This window comes from Myotis yumanensis, unplaced genomic scaffold, assembly GCF_028538775.1.
Source record: "Myotis yumanensis isolate MYYU_CA2020_CCGP unplaced genomic scaffold, mMyoYum1.0.hap1 SCAF_16, whole genome shotgun sequence".
NCBI lineage: Eukaryota > Metazoa > Chordata > Mammalia > Chiroptera > Vespertilionidae > Myotis > Myotis yumanensis.
Genome location: NW_027223767.1, coordinates 13,051,519 through 13,071,492, shown reverse-complemented (window position 1 = coordinate 13,071,492; position 19,974 = coordinate 13,051,519). Strand labels below are relative to the sequence as shown.

The 19,974-nt window shown below is 45.8% G+C and overlaps 1 pseudogene; it reads left to right on the top strand.

Moving 5' to 3' along the window:
* Positions 1-11,377: 11,377 nt before the first annotated feature.
* Positions 11,378-14,178, top strand: LOC138994655 (keratin, type II cytoskeletal 8-like; annotated as a pseudogene).
* Positions 14,179-19,974: the final 5,796 nt, after the last annotated feature.

Genomic DNA, 19,974 nt, shown 5'->3' with positions numbered 1-19,974 from the left:
TTAATACACTTCTGTTTTTAATATAAAAATAATTTTAAATTAAACATTACTGAGTTGAGCCCTAGCTGGTTTGGCTCAGTGGATAGAGTGTCGGCCTACAGACCAAAGGGTCCCCGGTTTGATTCCGGTCAAGGGCACCTACCTCAGCTGCAGGCTCCTTCCCGGCCCAGGCCCTGGTCAGGGCAGGTGCAGGAGGCAACCAATAGATGTGTTTCTCTCACATCGATGTTTCTCTCTGTCTTTCTCTCTCTCGTCCACTCTCCCTAAAAATCAATGCAAAAATATCCTTGGGTGAGGAATATATATATATATATATATATTACTGAGTTGAAATGGATTTTCCAAGGAAAATGCACTGATACATGACCAAGCAATGACATAATCGCATGCATTGAAAGCTTATTGTACGCCAGGCTTTGGACAACATGCTCTACCTCCACTACCTCAGTTGAGCTTAATAATAGCCTATGGAGAAGGTACGGCTATTACCCCCACTTTACAGATGAGCAAACTGAGGCATAGAGAAGTTAAATCACTTCTCTCAGTCACTCACAAACCAGAGGCCAAGCCAGGATGCAGACCCAGGCCCGTCTGCAGCCAGAGCCAATGCTCTTGTTATCCTGCACCCCGGCAGGATAACCCCGGGGCCATCCCTTGCCTCGCAGGCTTGTGTCTGATTGAGAAGCACAAGCTAAGAAAGGTGCAAACTCCTTGCCCTACCTCCAAGCTGTACACATGGTCTGTGTCCCCCTCCCCACGTGCTGACCCCTCCTGAGCTGCAGGGCACGACTTGTAGCCACCAGACCACAAGCTTTTGGCTTTCTTTGTTCCTTCGCACAAGCTTCTCACTGTCCTGGAATCCCAGCCCAGGTCTGTCTCTTCCCTCCTCCAGGAGGCCTTCCCTGACTCCCCACATGGAGCTCACCATCCCCCCCTCAGCGCCACCTCCATGACAAGCATGTAACTCTGTCATTGCTTCGGGGCGCTGTCTGTCTCCCCTGCTGCACCCTGACACCCTCCTGGCAGGAACCGTGGCTTCGTCACCTCCGTGTCCTTCACACCCTGCACAGAGCCTGGTACACAGCTGCCTGGATTCCCCTTTTGCTTTTTTTTTTAATAAATCTTTATTGTTCAGATTATTACAGTTGTTCCTCTTTTTTCCCCCCATAGCTCCCCTCCACCCAGTTCCCACTCCACCCTCTGCCCTCACTCCCCACCCACTGTCCTCATCCATAGGTGTACGATTTTTGCCCAGTCTCTTCCCACCCCCCCACCCCTTCCCCAACCCCAAGAATTGTCAGTCCACTCCCTTTCTATGCCCCTGATTCTATTATATTCACCAGTTTACTCTGTTAATCAGATTTTTTATTCACTTGATTCTTAGATTCACTTGTTGATAGATATGTATTTGTTATTCATAATTTTTATCTTTACCTTTTTCTTCTTCCTCTTCTTAAAGAATACCTTTCAGCATTTCATATAATACTGGTTTGGTGGTGATGAACTCCTTTAGCTTTTTCTTATCAGTGAAGCTCTTTATCTGACCTTCGATTCTGAATGATAGCTTTGCTGGATAAAGTAATCTTGGTTGTAGGTTCTTGCTATTCATCACTTTGAATATTTCTTGCCACTCCCTTCTGGCCTGCATAGTTTCTGTAGAGAAATCAGCTGACAGTTGTATGGGTACTCCCTTGTAGGTAACTGACTTTTTTTCTCTTGCTGCTTTTAAGATTCTCTCTTTGTCTTTTGCCCTTGGCATTTTAATTATGATGTGTCTTGGTGTGGTCCTCTTTGGATTCCTTTTGTTTGGGGTTCTCTGTGCTTCCTGGACTTGTAAGTCTATTTCTTTCACCAGATAGGGGAAGTTTTCTGTCATTATTTCTTCAAATAGGTTTTTAATATCTTGCTCTCTCTCTTCTTCTGGGACCCCTATAATTCGGATGTTGGGACGCTTGAAGTTGTCCCAGAGGCTCCTTAAACTATCTTGATATTTTTGGATTCTTTTTTCATTTTGCTTTTCTGGTTGGGTGTCTTTTACTTCTTTGTATTTCAAATCTTTGACTTGATTCTTGGGATCCTCTTGTCTGCTGTTGGATCTCTTATATTATTCTTTATTTCAGTCAGTGTATGCTTAATTTCTAGTTGGTCCTTTTTCATATCCTCAAGGGTCTCACTAAATTTATCAGCAGTTTCTAGAAAATTCTTGAAAAACCTTATAACCGTGGTTTTGAACTCTATATCCAGTAGTTTGCTTTCCTCCATTTCTGTCATTTGTGATCTGTTTCTTTGTCTCTGCATTTTTTATGCTTCCCTGTGTTGATAAAGTGGCTTTCTGTGCTAGGTGTCCTCTAGGGCCCAGTGGCTCAGCCTCCCCAATTACCTGAGGTGGACATTCTTGGTGCACCCCTTTGTGGGCTGTGTGCACAGTCTTGTTGTAGTTAAGCCTTGATTGTTGTAGGTATCACTGGGAGGAATTGACCTCCAGGCCAATTGGCTGTGAGAAACAGCTGTGTCTACAGTGGGAGAACTTCTGTGCTGGAGACACCCTTCTGGGGCAAGATTTGCTTCAGTGGGGCTTTGGTGCTCACTGAGTCTGCCCCCTGAGTGTGTCCCTTATGGATCTGAGGAGTTGTAATCTGGATGGTCCCAATCTGACCACTGGGTACACTGGCTCTTGGATCTCTAAGGAGGTGCTAATTTAGCCTCTGCCTGAGGCTACCCAGCAGGAGCTACGGAGAGATCTGCAGGTTTCTCTTCCTTGTTTGGGTTTTGGAGGTGCCCAGATGAGGCCCAGCTGTGAAGCAATGCAAGCTGCTGTGGGGCCTTGGGCCTTCTTTTGTATGTTCTGGGTCTTTCTGACCCAGCTGCAGTTTGTTAGATAATTTTAGATCTCAAAGGGCCAGCCCATTCATATGCAAAAGCCTCTGCTCACAGCTTGGGTGGGGCGGGGTCTCAGGGAATCAACAGGGTGGAGCAAACAGCTATGGCTGCTCCTCAGTCCTGCCCTAAGGGGCCCTGCGTCTCAGTGTCCCGGTAATCGCTGCAAGCACCTCTGAGGGAAAGCCGCCCTCGAGTTCTGCCCAATGCCAGACAGTCCAGTTTCTCCCCGTATGAGTCTGGGTCCCCAGAGACTCGCCTGGAACTGGAGTTCAGAGCAGTCAGGAGCTTGAGACTCCCTCCAGATTGAAAAAGACAACTGCGTCCTCAGTTGCCAGCCCTTTCTATGTGTGCCTCCGTAACTCTGCACTTTACTTCCGAACCTCCTCTGAGTCTGTGTGCTTTTCTCTTTTCTTCTAGTTGTAGAATTTCCACTCAGCCAGCCTTCCTGTGGTTCTGGATGATGTCCATTTTGTCTTTTAGTTGTATTTTTGAAGTGGTTGTGCGAGGCAGCAATTTCCAGTGTTTACCTATGCCGCCATCTTGGTTTCTCCCTCCCTTTTGCTTTTAAGGTCTAGATAGAGGACAGCTAGCATTTGGGTACAAACATTGGAATAGTCTGAGGAAACAATTCATCAAGAAGCATGCAGCACTGGATTCTTCTACCAGTTTTATAGTCCTTTGCGTCTTCTCACTCCCTTGGCCCTGCCAGGACTAAGTTGAAGCTGCTGTGGAGAGGGGGGAGGCAGCGTTTCCGCCGAGGAGGTCTCTGGAGCTTCACCTCACGCTCCTCCCACCCCCCCACCCCACCCCAGCACCTGCCAAGCCGTAGTGTCCTCGAGGGCCCAGGCTGAGGGAAAGGACCGTTCCCGTCTTGCTCAGTGCTGAGTCCAATTAGAAGAGCTTAGGCACATAGTAGGCTCTCGAGAAATGTTAGTTGTCTCTATTTTTTTTAAGAAATAATGTTTAAAATTATTATGGTTGAAAAATGTTGACGGATATGAAGCAACGGAAACTCCTCCAAGCTGGTGGGAGCACGAAGGGCAGAGCCTTTGGTAAGCTGCTTGGCAGGGTCTCCGAAACCTGGCCATGTGGCCCAGGAATCCCCGTCCCGAGGTGCACCCGACAGAACCACCCATGCGCTCCCCAAAATCCACGTGCCGTGTTCCAGCAGCAGTCCTCATAGGAGACAACGCTGGGGAGCTCCCTGACGCCCCTCAGCAGAGTGACTAAACCATGACGGGAACCTGTACAGCGTGTGCAACGATTCGGATGAACCTCACAGACGTTCGTGAGTGAAAGAACCACATGCATGGTTCCATTGACAGGTAACAGGCAAAACGAACCTATCCTGTTAGAAGTGAGAGAGAGAGAGAGAGAGAGAGAGAGAGAGCCATGACTGGAAGGGGGCACAGTACAGCCCTGGGTGCTCATAATGTTCTTTCTCGATCAAATTTCTGGCTGCATGTGTGTGTTCGGTTTGTGAAATCTGGCCTGTGCAGACAATAGAAAACATGTATATGTGCTGGTCTCTGGCACTGAGCTCCTAGGACCCTCGCATATTCCTAAGTGGTAAGAGCACAAGGAGCATCTCTTGTTCTAATGAGGTGACTGTGGGCTCCTGGGTGGCTGCTGGGTGGGGGCTGATCAGCAGAAAGACCAGGCCATGATTAGGGGCATTTTTAGCTCCCCCCCACCCCCATTCTCCAGAGAGGGAAGAAGGCTGGAAATGGAGTTGACAATTGGTCCTGCCTGAGCGATGAAGCCCCCATAAAATCCCAATAGTGAGCGGTTGGGAGAGCTCCCAGGTGGGCAACACGTGCACGTACCAGAGGGTGACACACCTCCACTCCACAGGGGCAGAGGCCGCACTTGGGATCCTTCCAGCCACTTCGCCTTTCTGTCTTCCTTCTGGCTGTTCGTCTGCATCCTTTATCATACCCTTTAATAAACTGGCAAACATAAGTGTTTCTCTTAAATTCTGGGAGCAGCTCTATCAAATTAATTGAACCCAGGGAAGGGGTCATGGAAACCTTTGATCTGTAGCTGGTCAGTCAGAAGCACAGGTGATACTGGGCTTTCCATTGGCAAGGGTGGGGACAGTCTCATGGGACTGAGCCTTCAACCTGTGGGCTCCGACACCATCGCTAGGTAGATAGTGTTAGAAATGAGTTAAATTGCAAGATGCCCAGAGAATTGCTTGTTGGGGGGCGGGGGGGGGGGGGACCTCCATACTTTTGGTGACCACAAGTGTCAGAAGTGAAGTGTTCTATGTACAAGTAAAAGTAAAGGAGAAACACAATAGGGAAGACCTGAATTTTTCCCTATCCAGGAAGGAAAAAACTTGAGTTTTTCTCATTTTAGAAAGTTTCTGTAAAACCTCTTTAAGTTACTATAATAGGCATCAAAAGTTACTTTGGCTTGGGGGGAGGGGGGACATCTGTAAACGTGTCAACATTAAGGTTATACTTTTCTTACGTTCCCAACATTCAGGGTGGCAGCACCACCTTGTGGTCACCCCTGTGTGACGCTCCAGTCCATGAGGAATGAGACTCGCCCCGCCACCCAGACTTCAATCATGCTTCTCTCCAAATAGCTAAAGTGAAACATTAAATGGTAAATCATTCTTATCATTAAAAGTGTAGGCCTGCCCAGCCTGTGTGGCTCAGTGGTTGAGCGTTGACCCATGAACTAGGAGGTCACGGTTTGATCTTGGTCAAGGCACATGTCCTGGTTGCTGGCTCGATCCCCAGTAGGGGGGCGTGCAGGAGGCAGCTGATCAATGATGTTCCTCTTTCATCCATGCTTTTCTCTCCCTCTCCCTTCCTTTCTCTCCTCTCTCTGAAATCAATAAAAACTTTGTTTAAAGTGCTCTAACAGGATCCGTGTACTGCAGGCTGTCTGGGCTCAAAGGGTGAGTGACTGTCTTGGATGTTGTGTTCATCTGTATTGAATGATGACCAGTGACCACAAAGCAAAACTGGCTTTCAAGCCTGGTGTTACTAGTGGACAGAAAAGAAGCCACATACTAAACCTGACAAGCTCAGGGGAGGCCCGCATGGAAGGACGTATAAACTCAGAGACCTCCGGTAACCACATAGGATGGTCTGAAATTAAAACTTCTTAACTAAAGGTGGGTCATGACGGGTTGTCACATCCTCGGCTGGTATAGTTAATGGGAAAATGGCACCAGCTGTTACCGGTGAAGTTAGACCTCAGTCCTTGAGTTTGGCTAAGAAAGAATTCAGAGCCAACAACTCAAATACAAGCAAAAGTTTTAGAAAATCACATAGTGTGAGCCAGCTGAGCTGTGTGAACTCAGGAAACAAGTTACTGAGGCAAAGGAAGGACCCTTGGAGCTTAGGAGAGAGCAAAGGTGCAGGCCTTGAGGGAAGAAAGGGGGAAGGAAAGGCAGGGACCTGAGAGAGAGAGAGAGAGAGCTCACACGTGCCCTGGGTTCTTTGTCTCAAGAGTTTTTATCTGGTTTCCAATGGCAGGGATTACGGGGGAGGATTTCAATAGAATATTCATCAGCTTTCCAGGTGTGTCCTTTCATGGTTGTGGTCTCTACCAATTGGTCGGCACAAGGGTAGCGGGTCAGAGGGTCATTGGTCATTGCACCTGGTCCTGATGTCAGCCATGGCGTCACTTCACCTGGTTTTGCTGCTTTTCTGGGCCTGGCGCTGAAACAACTGAGGCCTAGATATGATCTCTAGTTTGACAAAAACTCTGTGGTCAATAGATGCGAGGCTTTGTTTCTAAGATTATTTGGTGCCTGTCAGGACCTCCCTGTCCTGAGGGCTTGCTGCTTCAGGGAGTGGCCGTGCAAGAGCTTTTATGGGAGTCATAGAAGGCTGTTCTCTGGCCCCCTTGTTCCTCCTCTAAGGGGTCTGCCATGTGACTAGCAACATGCCAGGGAGACAAGGTCAGAGGAGGGTCCAAACTGCATGACCAGCAATATGGAAGGTCAGGGGGTCTAAGCTGTATGATCGGCAATATGCTAGGAGGGGAAAGGTCATGCTGGAGGCGAGGCCCCACCCTACAATACTTGTTTTTCCCAGTTTTTCCATTGCTATGCAACTGGGCTTTCTGCCCTGGTGACTTTCAATACCTGGCCTATCGCTCCTCCTCTGCTCATGTCTAACTGCCTCCTGTATCAGTGTCTTCCTTGACAAGAGTCAATCTTTACTTTAACTAAGCCAGTCTACTGTGACTTTTTTTTTTTTTTGCATCTACAACAACATACCTTTGGACTGTCAGAATAATCCCCTTTATTCCAGACCCTCAGGGCACAATCTCCCACCAGAGCAGAGACCATGGAACACATCATTGTTATCTTGTTGCCCAAATACCATCTCTATGTGCTGTAGATGTTCATTGTTAACTAGCCTATACCCTACACCAGCCAAGGTACAAAAAAGTATGTGTCTTCACTTTACTCTTTATCCAGTCTCAGAGATTTCCCTAATCTACCACCAATGCATTTCATGTAACCCTCCTTGGGTTTTAATGTATAAAATAAACTGCAAGACTGCCATTCTCTGGAACATTCCCCAATCCATTGGAATTTTGCTTCTTGGCGTTTGTCATCAGTTTGGCTCAAACAAACTCATAAAAATTCTTTACAGGTTTGGACATTTCTTATGTAGACATATTTTATTAAGTTGTTTACAGTTAAGCAATTTTGAAAATGCTCCCAAAAATGTAAATGGACTTTATGTCACATGACTTTATTAAACATAAAACCATCCCTTCCTGTCCCCCCTCCCCCGAGCCGACCCAGCCCCTCTGGTGTGGTTCAGTGGTAGAGCGTAGGCCCATGGACCAAAGGGTCCCAGGTTCAACTCCTGTTCAAGGGCACACACCTGGGTTGCAGGTTCAATCCCTGGCCCTGGACAGGACACATGTGGGAGGCAACCAATCACTGTGGCTCTCTCACATGGATGTTTCTCTCTCTCTCTCGCCCTTCCTCTCTGAAATCAATAAAAATTTACAGGCAGTCCTCGGGTTATGTCAGACTCGATGTATGTCATTTTGTGGTTATGTTGCCATCTCCATTTATGAAAAAAAAAAAGGTTCCGTCATTTTGACGTATGTACATATGTGCTTTGTTTTTTATTTACCAGGTCAGGAATTGTTACCTTTTAAATTTTTTTTTACTTTCACTTCATTACTGCTGTGTATGTGCTCCATATGAGCGAGATAGGTGCTTATGTAAGTGGGTTCCGACTTATGGCGAAAATCGCATTACGTCTCGCCATAGGAACGGATCTCCGACGTAACCCCGAGGACCTACTGTATCTTAAAGAATAGCTAACTATGCTTCACTGCTACTCTAAAACCCCACTATTTCAGGTGAATAGCTTATAGGTCCTGGATCTGATGTGTTATGGAATCTTAGCCTTAGTATTTTCATGTACAATTTATCTATCTGGGAAGTTAGGCCCTCTCGTCTACCCTGGGAGCAGTGGCACCATTCTCTAAACGAGCAAAGCAGGAGGTCATTGTCTTAGCCAGAGTCACATGGTCAAGACAAGATTCAGATGAGGCGGCCGGGGTCTTCCTGCCTGGGTGCTCTCCTGGCATGTCCTAGGCTGACTGAGTCCAGGTCCCATGTCTGGGGAGCGGTCCTCACCTCCCTCGATTCCTGCTCTTTCCAGCCACCCTGGGCTTCCATCCTTTCATTGATATCGCTCTCATTTTTCCATTGATCTGCAGTCCACTCTGCCTTGGAAACCTTTCCTTCTTGCTGCTCATTGAAGCTTCATTAGGAGGCCTGTTCTGCAGATGAGCTTGCCATAGGCCAGGTGCACGCTGACCCCAGAGCAGTCCATTTTCAAAGAAGGGATAACATGAGAAATGAGCCTTCCCATGTCGTTGTTGGGGAAGAGGGACTGTAGCTGCTGGTTTAGTTGAGTTCCAAGTCCATCACCCGGGGATGAGAACAACGGGAAACTGAAGCCTGCGGATCTGGAGGGAAAGGCAGTGGTATTCCTGATGCCTTTCACTGGTTTAATTGTTGGCATAAAGTTGTGTGCAGTAACAGCAGAATTTGCAGGGAACGGAGGCCTCTGTGCAAGCAACAGTCTCATTTATGGCTGGGCTAGAAAACTAGTTTAAGGATCTCTGATTCGATACGTAAAAGACAGGGACTCAGCCCAGCCGGCGTGGCTCAGTGGTTGAGTGTGGACCTATGAACCATGAGATCACAATTCGATTCACCAGTCAGGGCACTTGACCTGGTTGCAGGCTTGCTCCACAGTGCGGGGTGTGAAGGAGGTGGCCAATCAATGATTCTCTCCCTCTCCCTTCCTCTGAAATCAATAAGACAAATTGTTCCCAATCATTTACATTTTGATGAAAAGCTCATGCTCAGGCTTTGCTCCATTTCTTGCCTGTGATGAACTGAGAGGTCCAAGCACAGTCCTCAGCCAACGAGGCCGCCTTCTCCAGAAACGTCCCTCCTCGAAAACTGACAGGGAAGGGATTACAAATGGCGGCAGAGTAAGTGGATGCCGCGCAGACATGCTCCCAGGAACTGGAATTACAACTAAAACACAGAAAAACTTCCTGAATCAGCAACAGAAAATTCGCAGGACAGAACCCTGATACCCAAGGACCAAAAGTGGAGCCCGCACAGAGACTGCAGGCAACAAAGACCTCCTGACTGCAAAGAGGAAAGGAGACCCCAAAAGTCTGAAAGTAGCACTCCTCATCTACGGAAAACAAGCAAGGACTGAAACAAAATCAAGGACAGTGGCTGATGTCTCTGAAGAAGACTCTTTAAGTAGACTTTGCCAGGCCTACATCATGCAATGAAGACTTGAAGGTTGAAGAAGGAAAAAAAAAAAAGAAAAGCAGTAAGAGGGGAGTGTCAGGAAATATGCGAAATGCTGCCACTGATGACGGTGATGGATTTAGTCAACAAAGCAAAGGAACAAACCAATAATCAGTAGCTTCCTATTATGGAGAATGAAGATTCTGATAGATTTACCTTAAAAGAAGAAAAAGAGAAGAGACCAAAAGCTCACCTGTTTCTGAAAAAAATAGGGTACATTTAAGAAAGAAAGCACTCCATTAAAGAAGTCTGAATGAACCCCAAACTTGAACAACCATTAGAACATAAGACATCAAACTGGAGACTGTATAAGCGAAGGAGGCTGTAGAAGAGCGAAATTACACTCAGAGGCAACTTTCTCAAGAACAGAACGCTAGAATATTACAAGATGGAATTGTGACCAAACACTTTTGCCATACAAAAGTGATAGAAATAGCTCACAAGAAAATGAATTCTGAGGTTTCTAATAGTTCTGACAAAGAAAAATGTCTATCGCATGAAAATTGCATGTTGCGAGATGAAATTGCCAAGCTAAGACTGGACTTAGACACAGTAAAAAATCAGACCCAGGAAATGGGAAAAAATAATTTGAGGGCATTTCAATTGGCAAAGAAAAGAATGACCATCTTCAAAAGACGACAAAACTGAATGAGGAAACATTAAAACAATATTTCAATATAATGGACAGCTTGAAGTTCTAAAGGCTGAGATGATAATGCTAAACTGTAAACCAGAGAATGAATAACAAAGCAGAGAAAGACTGGAAGCAGAAGTTAAATCATACCGGTCTAGACTGGCTACTGCTGTACAGGATCATGAACATTGTCAGACATCAACAAGAGAGCTAAAACTTGCTGCCCTGACCAGTTTTGCTCAGTGGATAGAGCGTCGGCCTGCGGACTGAAGGGTCTCGGGTTCGACTCCGGCCAAGGGCATGTACCTTGGTTGCGGGCACATCCCCAGTTGGGGGTATGCAAGAGGCAGCTGATCGATGTTTCTAGCTCTCTATCCCTCTCCCTTCCTCTCTGTAAAAAGTCAACAAAATATGTTTTTTTAAAAAAACAACTTGCTTTCCAGAGAGCAGGAGATGAATGGTTTTGTTTACGGGACAAAATGAATTTTGATGTCTAACCTAAACCATAACAATGAGATTCTTTCTCAACTTTCTAAAGTGTAAAGTAAAAACGGTAGCTTAGAAATTGAGCTTTATCACACCAGAGATGCTCTCAAAGAAAGGACATTGGTTTTGGAAGGTGTAGAAAGAGACCTCAGCCAAAAACAGTGTCAAGAGAAGGAAATTGAACAACTGTATCAAAAGGAACAAGGAACGTAAATAAAGACATTGGAAAACAGGAATCACCACCGGAGAGTCTATCTCACTTGCAGAGTGAAAATATGTTGTTTTGACAGCAACTGGATCATGCTCAAAACAATGCTGACAGGAAAGAAGATAATAATTAATATCCAAGATCAGTCTCAGAATATCATAAAAATAGTGAATGCTGACAGTGAAAAGCATGTTCTTATTTGAATGAAGTAATTAAGGAGTTAAACCAATGGCATCATTTTAAAGAAAGAATCTGTCCGTCTGAAAAGGATAAGTAGAAAGAGATGATGATCTTATAGAAACACTGCAACCTTCTTCAAAATGTATACGTCTGGATGAAGAAAAGGCACCTCACCAGGAGTCAGCAGTGGAAGCCCTCGATTGTAAAGAAATACAAAAAACTGCCCGTCGGCCGGTTAGCTCAGTTGGTTAGAGCGTGGTGCTAACAAAAAACTGCCCCAACCGGTTTGGCTCAGTGGATAGAGCGTCGGCCTGCGGACTGAAGGGTCCCAGGTTCAAGTCTGGTCAAGGGCATGTACCTGGGTTGCGGGCACATCCCCAGTAGGGGGCGTGCAGGAGGCAGCTGATCGATGTTTCTAACTCTCTATCCCTCTCCCTTCCTCTCTGTAAAAAATCAATAAAAAATATTTTTAAAAAAAAAACACTAAAGAAGAAAAAAGAGAAGTGGAAACAAAAAGCAGTAGACCTCAGAACACATATGGAAATGCATATGGCAGAAGACTGTGAATGAGAAGAGTATAAACCGAAGATTGAAGACACTATAAAGGATGTAGCAGACAAATTGACAGTCAATTCATTTTCAAGGGCTCAGAAGCAGCTGGCAGAGGTCAGCACCGAAGTTCTGCTTCTTGTAGAAACAACTAAACAGATGCCTGAGCACTGCTAAAATGAGACCAGTCCTGGAGACACCTTGTGTTGGAAATCCTAATCACAGTTTTGTATGCAATAGAAGATTCCTACTTTGAGAATCTTTTCTTATAAATCAAATAAACTTGTAGTACTAAGATGATTGATTTCTGTTTTTAAGTGAAAATTTTGTCATCTTCTTACGTGAAAGAACATTAATTGCTACTTACAGCATTTTTCAGTTTTTATAAAATGTCTCGCTGAGCAGTTGTGCATTTTCTAAACAGTTAAATGAAGGAAATATTTGAATTTGAGTTTAAAAAACAAACAAACAGGGAAATGTGAGCTCTGTGTGTCCCCTGCTTTGTCCCATCTTTATCCTCCTCAAATTTACCTCCATCTTGCGTTTGGGTGAGCATCTCTCATGCCAGAAATACAGAAGAGAGCCCTTAGGAAGTAAACGCATACCGACAATTAGCGATTCATGCCCTGTTCCATGTCTTTCACATATAGCTCTGGTCTTATTAGGGCTAAATGGGTACATGGGTCCATACTCATGAGCAAAATCACCACAGACCTGGGACCCTGAAAACGAGCCCTTGCTCGCTGGGCTTTTAGAAGTTCCCTGTGTCTGTTTAAAATGCCCCACAATGTGTCTGGGGAGACTGTGTATGTGGCTTGGCCTGGAGTACAGGCAGGACTTTCAGCCCCACTCACTTCCTTGGCCCTTGGCCGAGTGCCCTTGTGCAGTGAAAAAAATGCACAACCAACTGGGCAGAAGCAGTTTCCTCTCGACAGAAGCAGTTCACATCGGTCCCCTTTAGACTTAGTCTCACAGGCACCCTTGGAGAGTGCTTTTATTTTCCTCACTTCTTCTATCCCGGAAGTTAAATCACACCAACTAGAAGCAGCTTTTTGGCTCCTTCTCAAACCTCTGTGTGGTTCAGCCTCCTCACCTCCACTCCGGCCATCATGGTGTCCACAAGAGTGACCAGAAGACCCCCAAGGCCCCCGGGGCCTTCACCAGCCCCTCATGCTCGAGTGGGCCCGGCACCAACAGCGGCTTTTCCCGGGTGGGCAGCGGCTACCAGCTGGCCTGGATAACAACATGAGTCTGGCTGGGGGTTACGGCGGGGCTGGGAATGTGGGGAACCTCACAGCTGTCCAAGTGAACCTGCTGAGGCCCCTGAAGCTGGAGGTGGACCCCAACATTCAGGCGGTGCACCACCGGGACAAGGAGCAGATCAAGACCCTCAGCGACAAGTTTGCTTCCTTCATGGATAAGGTGCGGAGCCGGGAGCAGCAGAATAAGATACTGGAGACCCAGTGGAGCCTCCTGCAGCAGCAGACGACTCGCAGTACCATGGACATGTTCGAGAGCTACATCAGCAAATTCCAGCGGCAGCTGGACACACTGGCCCAGGACAAACTGAGGCTGGAGGCAGAGTTTGGCAACATGCAGGGGCTGGTGGAGGACTTGAAGAGTAAGTCTGAGGATGAGATCAGCAAGCGCACAGAGATAGCGATGAATTTGTCCTCGTCAAGAAGGATGTGGATGGCCCTGGCCAGTTTGCTCAGTGGTTAGAGTGTCAGCCCATGGACCAAAGGGTCTTGGGTTCGATCCCCAGTCAAGGGCACGTACCTCCGTTACAGGCTCCCCAGTCCCTGTGACAGCATGCGCAGGAGGTGACCAGTTGATGTGTCTCTCTCACATCAATGATTCTCTCTCTCTCCCCGCCACCTCCCTCCCTTCCACTTTCTCTGGAAATCAATGGAAAGAGTATCTTCAGGTGAGGATTTTTTTTAAAAGAAGAAGAAAGATGTGGATGAAGCTTACATGAGCAAGGCAGAGCTGGAGGCCCTCCTGGAAGGGCTGGCCAATCCGATCAACTTCTACAGGCAGCAGCATGAGGAGATTCATGACCTGCAGTCCAGACCTCCCACACATCCAGGGTGCGGTCCATGGACAACAACCGCTCCCCGGAGCTGGATGGCATCATCGCCCAGGTCAAGGCCCAGTACATGGAGATCCCCAACTGCAGCCGGGCTCAGGCTGCGATCATGTACCAGATCAAGTATGATGAGCTGCTGACGTTGGCTGGGAAGCATGGGATGACCTGCATCGCATGAATACGGAGATTTCTGAAAAGAACCAGAACATCAGCCAATTCCAGGCTGAGATCGAGGGCCTCAAAAGCCGGAGGGCTTCCCTGGAGGCCCTATCACTGTTGGTGAGCAGTATGGGGAGCTGGCCATCAAGGATGCTTAGACCCCACCTCCAGGGAGGGTGGGCGCTGAGGGGGTGGACTAGGCATCGAATGGCAGGACACATTCGGGCTGGCTCCTTGCACTTCTCAGGGCCACACTGGAACCTTCAGAACTCTATTGATTTTTTCTGAGAAAAAGAAAGAGAGAGAAAGAGAAACATCAGTTTGTTGTTCCACCTATTTATGCATTCATTGGTTGATTCTTGTATGTACCCTGTGCCCTGACCGGAGATTGAACCTACAACCTTGGCATATAGGGGTGACACGCTAACCAACTGAGCTCCCCGGCCATGGCCTATAATTCCTCACCTATCAATTATCACTTTTGATCATGAAAAACTCATGGGACAGACTTTTGTCCATCCACAGCCATACATCCCAGTCGAACACACTGGGAATCAGCAAGCATTTGACTGCCAGTTAGAGAGAAGAAAAATAAGCCCCAACTTAAACCTATCACTGGCAACACAACAAAAGGCTCCTTTGGAAAAAGTGGTTATTTACTCAGAACATTCCATAGTGTGAACTACAGTAACCATAGCGAGGATTAGCCCCTTGGTCCGGAAGGGCCAAATGCCCGGTACTGAAGAAAAGCCAAGGCTAGCTAAAAAAAAATAATAATAATAAAATAAAAAGCCAAGGCTAGCTAAAAAAAATAATAATAATAAAATAAAAAAGCCAAGGCTAGCTAAAAAAAAATAATAATAATAAAATAAAAAGCCAAGGCTAGAAGACCCCAGTCAGTGAGACCCTCTGCAGATCCACTGTGACTCCTCACATTCACATGCCCCTTCCTGTCCTGCCTCAGACGCAGAGGGAGCCTGAGGCTTCCTCTCTCCATCTCCGCAGCGTGCCCCGGCTCTTGCTACCATCACAGGTGACCATGATTAACACCCACTGCTAACAGCTCCTCATCTGGACACGCCCTTCTCCATCTACCCACCGATTCTTTAGCTTGGTTCCTGATTCCACATATCCCAGCCTACATAACAGAAGGCTGTCTACAGAAAAAAACACCATGTCCACCCTTGCTCTTTGCTTACATTTGGGCAGGCATCTGGGATGTAGACTGAGATTTGCCGGGTTGTGTGCCAATAGGAATGTTCAATAAGTCTATGGAATAATACTTGGGGCCCTAAAATAATTAGGGAAAAAGCAACTTTTGTCAGATGCCTACTTGGCTTTCATTTCATGTCATTTCTTTTCTTTTCAGCTTTACTTGGGGAACCACACAAAGCTCCTGACTGTGAAGGTCAAGTGTACCGGTGCGCAGCTGGGTGGTGAGGGTCAGAGGAGAGGTAAGGGCCCTGAAAGAGGGGGAGCATGAGCTTGCGAAGCGCCCAAAACTGGGAGCCAGAGACCTGGGCAACAGGGGACAGCACTTAGCACTTTCTGATCGTGTTTTTACTCAGCTGTGGAAGGAGATGGAAATGCATGTCCTGCCCACCCTTGGGGTAGAAGGGAGTAATGTAATTGGCCAAAACACTGTTTTGAAAAATAAGCAGCTCTGTCTTTATCTAAGTAGCAGCGTCACTGTTTGTGATGTGCCCAGATCACTGACAGAGACCGTATTCAAGCTGTACAGGCAGGAAAGCACATTTTGGACGTTACCAAGCAGGTGCCAATAACCTAATATGTAGAAAAATACTTATAAGTGTTTGGTGGATAGAAAGCCTGGAGCTTCAGAGCGCGTTTAGAGTTGGAAGTCTAAGCACACAAGAGCCCTCCCATCCATGAGAACGGCTGGGTAGCAGCCTCTGGTGATGGAACCAGAAACTCTCAGGTTCCAAATAAAACTTTCATAAAACAGTATCATTTGTCCTCTTTTTATAAAATTGCAAAAACAAACAAAATAAACATGTATCTTCCTAGCCAGTTTGTTCAGTGGTTAGAGTATCAGCCCGCAGACTGAAGGGTCCTGGGTTAGATTCCGGTCAAGGGCATGTACCTCAACTGCAGGCTCGATCCCCGGCTCCAGCTGGGGTGCATGTGGAAGGCAACCAATTGATGTGTCTCTCTCACATAGATGTTCCTCTCTTTTCCTCTCTCTCCCCCTCCCTCCATTCCACTCTCTCTAAAAGTCAATGGAAAAAATATCCTCATGTGAGGATTAACAAAAATAATAATGATCCTATCTAATAAAGACAGAATATGCAAATTAACCATCACTCTGTGACAAAGATGGCGGCGCCCACAGGCAATAAGGAGGACATATGCAAACTGATGTGACAAAGATGGTGGTGGCCGGGTGGACGGGACGCCTGCTATGGGGGGTAGGGAAGTGGAGGGAGCTACAGGAGGGTGGCAGGGCCGGAGCAAAGGCCCAGTCCCAGGTGACAGAGGGAAGCCGTTGCCAGCTGCCAGAGGAAGGAAGGCCTATTCTTGCATGAATCTTCATGCATCGGGCCTCTAGTAATAGTAATAATAATAATAATGCAGTTATATTATTTGTTTAAAATTTTATCATTGATAAAAAATGAAACAAATAAAATAAAAAATTTTAATTTTATTATCAGGCAATTCCGACTCACCACAGTGTGTGTTTGGCAGACATTCAGTGTCAAATGCAGTCTGATTGTCTTGCCCACAGTCTCAATATTATTTTTAAATTGGCAGAGGCAGCAGAACAAACAGCTAGGTAAAATCCTATAAATGGAAACACAGAGAATTCAATCAGTGGCAAAGGAGTTACTTGAGTAGGTAGACGAGGCAGGCCACTTGCTACTCTTCAACATGTAAATAAACAGAGGAGAACAGACATGCCCAGCATAAGGGTAAGCATGGCAGAGGGTATGGAAGGCCTGGAATAGAGGTGATAAGGACTAGGATTGGGTGACACTAATGCACAGTTTAATTCAGATGCATCTCCTTCTCCCAACCCCAAGTCTCACTTTGGGTTGAGAGTCCACAGGAAGAGGAAGACTTCTCAGAAGACTCTGAATAAGTCACCAACTTATGGAGTCCCTTTCTCAATCCCTAATTGTGAGTGGGAAATATATAAGAAATTACTCTGGGCATAGAAACATTGTGTGGTGGGAGAGATCAACCAAAGGGCTTGTATCATGCATATAAGCCTAACCAATGGACACAGACACCAGGGGAGTGAGGGCATGAGTTGGGGGGGTGGGGGGAATAATGGGGGGATAAGGACACAGATGTAATACCTTAATCAATAAAGAAAAAAAACATTGTGTGGCTAAATAACAGATTGCATTGGTCAAATCTGGGCAATTTGAACATTCAAAAGAAAACTGATAAGTTACAACATAATTAATTTAAAGAAGAGCTCATGAGTTCATAATGATACTCAAAAAGAAAAGAGGGGAAGCTATTATTTATAGAATAACGCTGCCAGCTAATAAATGTAGAAGGAATAATAGAATTAGAAAAAAAGTGTCATTTTGTAACCACCAATAATCAATTCAGACGCAGATTATCATTGATGCACAGTTGGTAAAAAACTGACAGTAGAATCTTCCCTGATCCCAAAGTATCATCCCACAGATGTATTAATTACCAAGGGGAAAAATAACTACAGCGGAGAGATCTGCACCAGGTGATCAAATGTAGCCCATCATGGGCCACCTGAAGTGATGAGGTAGGAAGAAGACATCACCTATGTAGTAAACCCTCGGTTTTTCGGACAAAATTCCTGATCCATACGTCATAAGTGAAAATTAACATCCTGTTAATTTTAAAATGCTTTTAACCAAGATTTGCTTATTATTAAATTAACAGGTTATTTTTTGTTATTATTTCACTGTTATTTTTAACAAATTTTAGCAAATGGGCCATATGTTGGAAAAAACAATGTAGTAATTTCACCAACATGCCGAACCGGTTTGGCTCAGTGGATAGAGCGTTGGCCTGCGGACTCAAGGATCCCGGGTTTGATTCCGGTCAAGGGCATGTACCTTGGTTGCGGGCGCATCCCCACTGGGGGGCGTGCAGGAGGCAGCTGGTCGATGTTTCTCTCTCATAGATGTTTCTAGCTCTCTGTCCCTCTCCCTTCTTCTCTGTAAAAAATCAATAAAATATATTTTTAAAAAATAAATAAATAAATATCACATATCTGCAACTATAGTCTATATATTTAAATGCAAGAATCACCACTTGCAAACATTGGTCAGTGAATGATTAGCACATGATCACAGTAAATTGTGTGTGGTAATTGGTTCTGTTGTCTCGTGACGATTTTCTGCAGCAGTTTTCGTTTGTTTGTTTGTTTGTTTTAATCCTCATCCAAGGATATTTTTCCATTGATTTTTAGAGAGAGTGGAAGAGAGAGGGAAAGACAGAAAACATCTATGTGAGAGAAACACATCTATTGGTTGTCTGCTGCACGAACCCCGACCAGGTCCTGGGCAGGGGAGGAGCCTGCAACGGTACATGCCCTTGACTGGAATCAAACCGGGGACCCTTTGGTCCGCAGGCCAACGCTCTATCCACTCAGCTAACTGGCTAGGGCTCAGCAGCAATTTTAACACATGGCAGCCAATGTTCCCGCCTGCGCAAAGCCTGGCCCCAGCGTGTGCATCTGTTTACTCACAGTGACTGGTGACTGCAGTATACCCACTCAGGATAAGTTTAAAATTATAATAATACATATAGAAAATTTTTCTGTGAAATTAAACTTTTCATACATACTTAATTTTAATTACACAAACGTGTCTACAGAAGTAAAAAACAGGCTAACTAATTTGTCCATTTTTTAACATATGCATTCAGAAAACCTACTTTATTATGTAATGGATTTTTCGGCTTTAATGAGCACCTCTCACCGCAATTAGTCTGTTATGGGGAGGTTTTACTGTATTCTCCCCAAAATAGTTTACCTTGAATCTAATCACAAGCAAACAGACAGATCCAGACTGAGGGACAACATACAAGACAGCTATCTTAAGCACATCAAAAATGCCAGTGTCAGCCCTGACTGGTTTGGCTCAGTGGATAGAGCATTGGCCTTCGGACTGAAGGGTCCCAGGTTTGATTCTGGTCAAGGGCATGTACCTTGGTTGTGGGCACATCCCCAGTAGGGGGTGTGCAAGAGGCAGCTGATTAATGTTTCTAACTCTCTCTCCCTCCCCCTTCCTCTATGTAAAAAATCAATAAAATATATTTTTTTAAAAATGCCAGTGTCAGAAAAGACTTTTTTTAAAAAGCGTAGGAAAATGTTTTGGACTATAGGAAACAAAGACACAACATGTGATGCCTGATCTTTGATTGGATTCTGGATCAAGATTTAAATACTATTATAAAAGGAAAGGAATACTACTGGCTTTTGGCGAAGATGTAGTAACTAGGACCAATTTAACCTCCTTCCCTCCCTTCCACTCACTCACTGAAAAACAAAGAAGGGAAATAATCCAATAAAATAATTTAATAATAAAATAATAAAAGCTGTTAAATTCCTGAGATTGTTTTAACCATTAACTCTGTAGATGACTGAATCTTTGCCTTTAGATTTGTCCTCTTCTCTCAGCAACAACTTACCTATTCCATTTATATACACACTGGAGGCCCACTGGGGCCGGGGGGGGGGGGGGGGGGGGAGGGGGGAGTCCCTCAGCCTGGCCTGTGCCCTCTCACAGTCCAGTAGCCCTTGGGGGATGTCTGACTGATGGCTTAGTGCTGCCTGGAGGCGGGAGAGGCTCCCACCACTGCTGCTGCACTCACCAGCTGTGAGCCTGGCTCAGGGCATTCCCCCTGTGGGAGTGCACTGACCACCAGGGGGCAGCTCCTGCGTTGAGTGTCTGCCCCCGGGTGGTCAGTGTGCATCATAGCGATAGGTCCTTCTG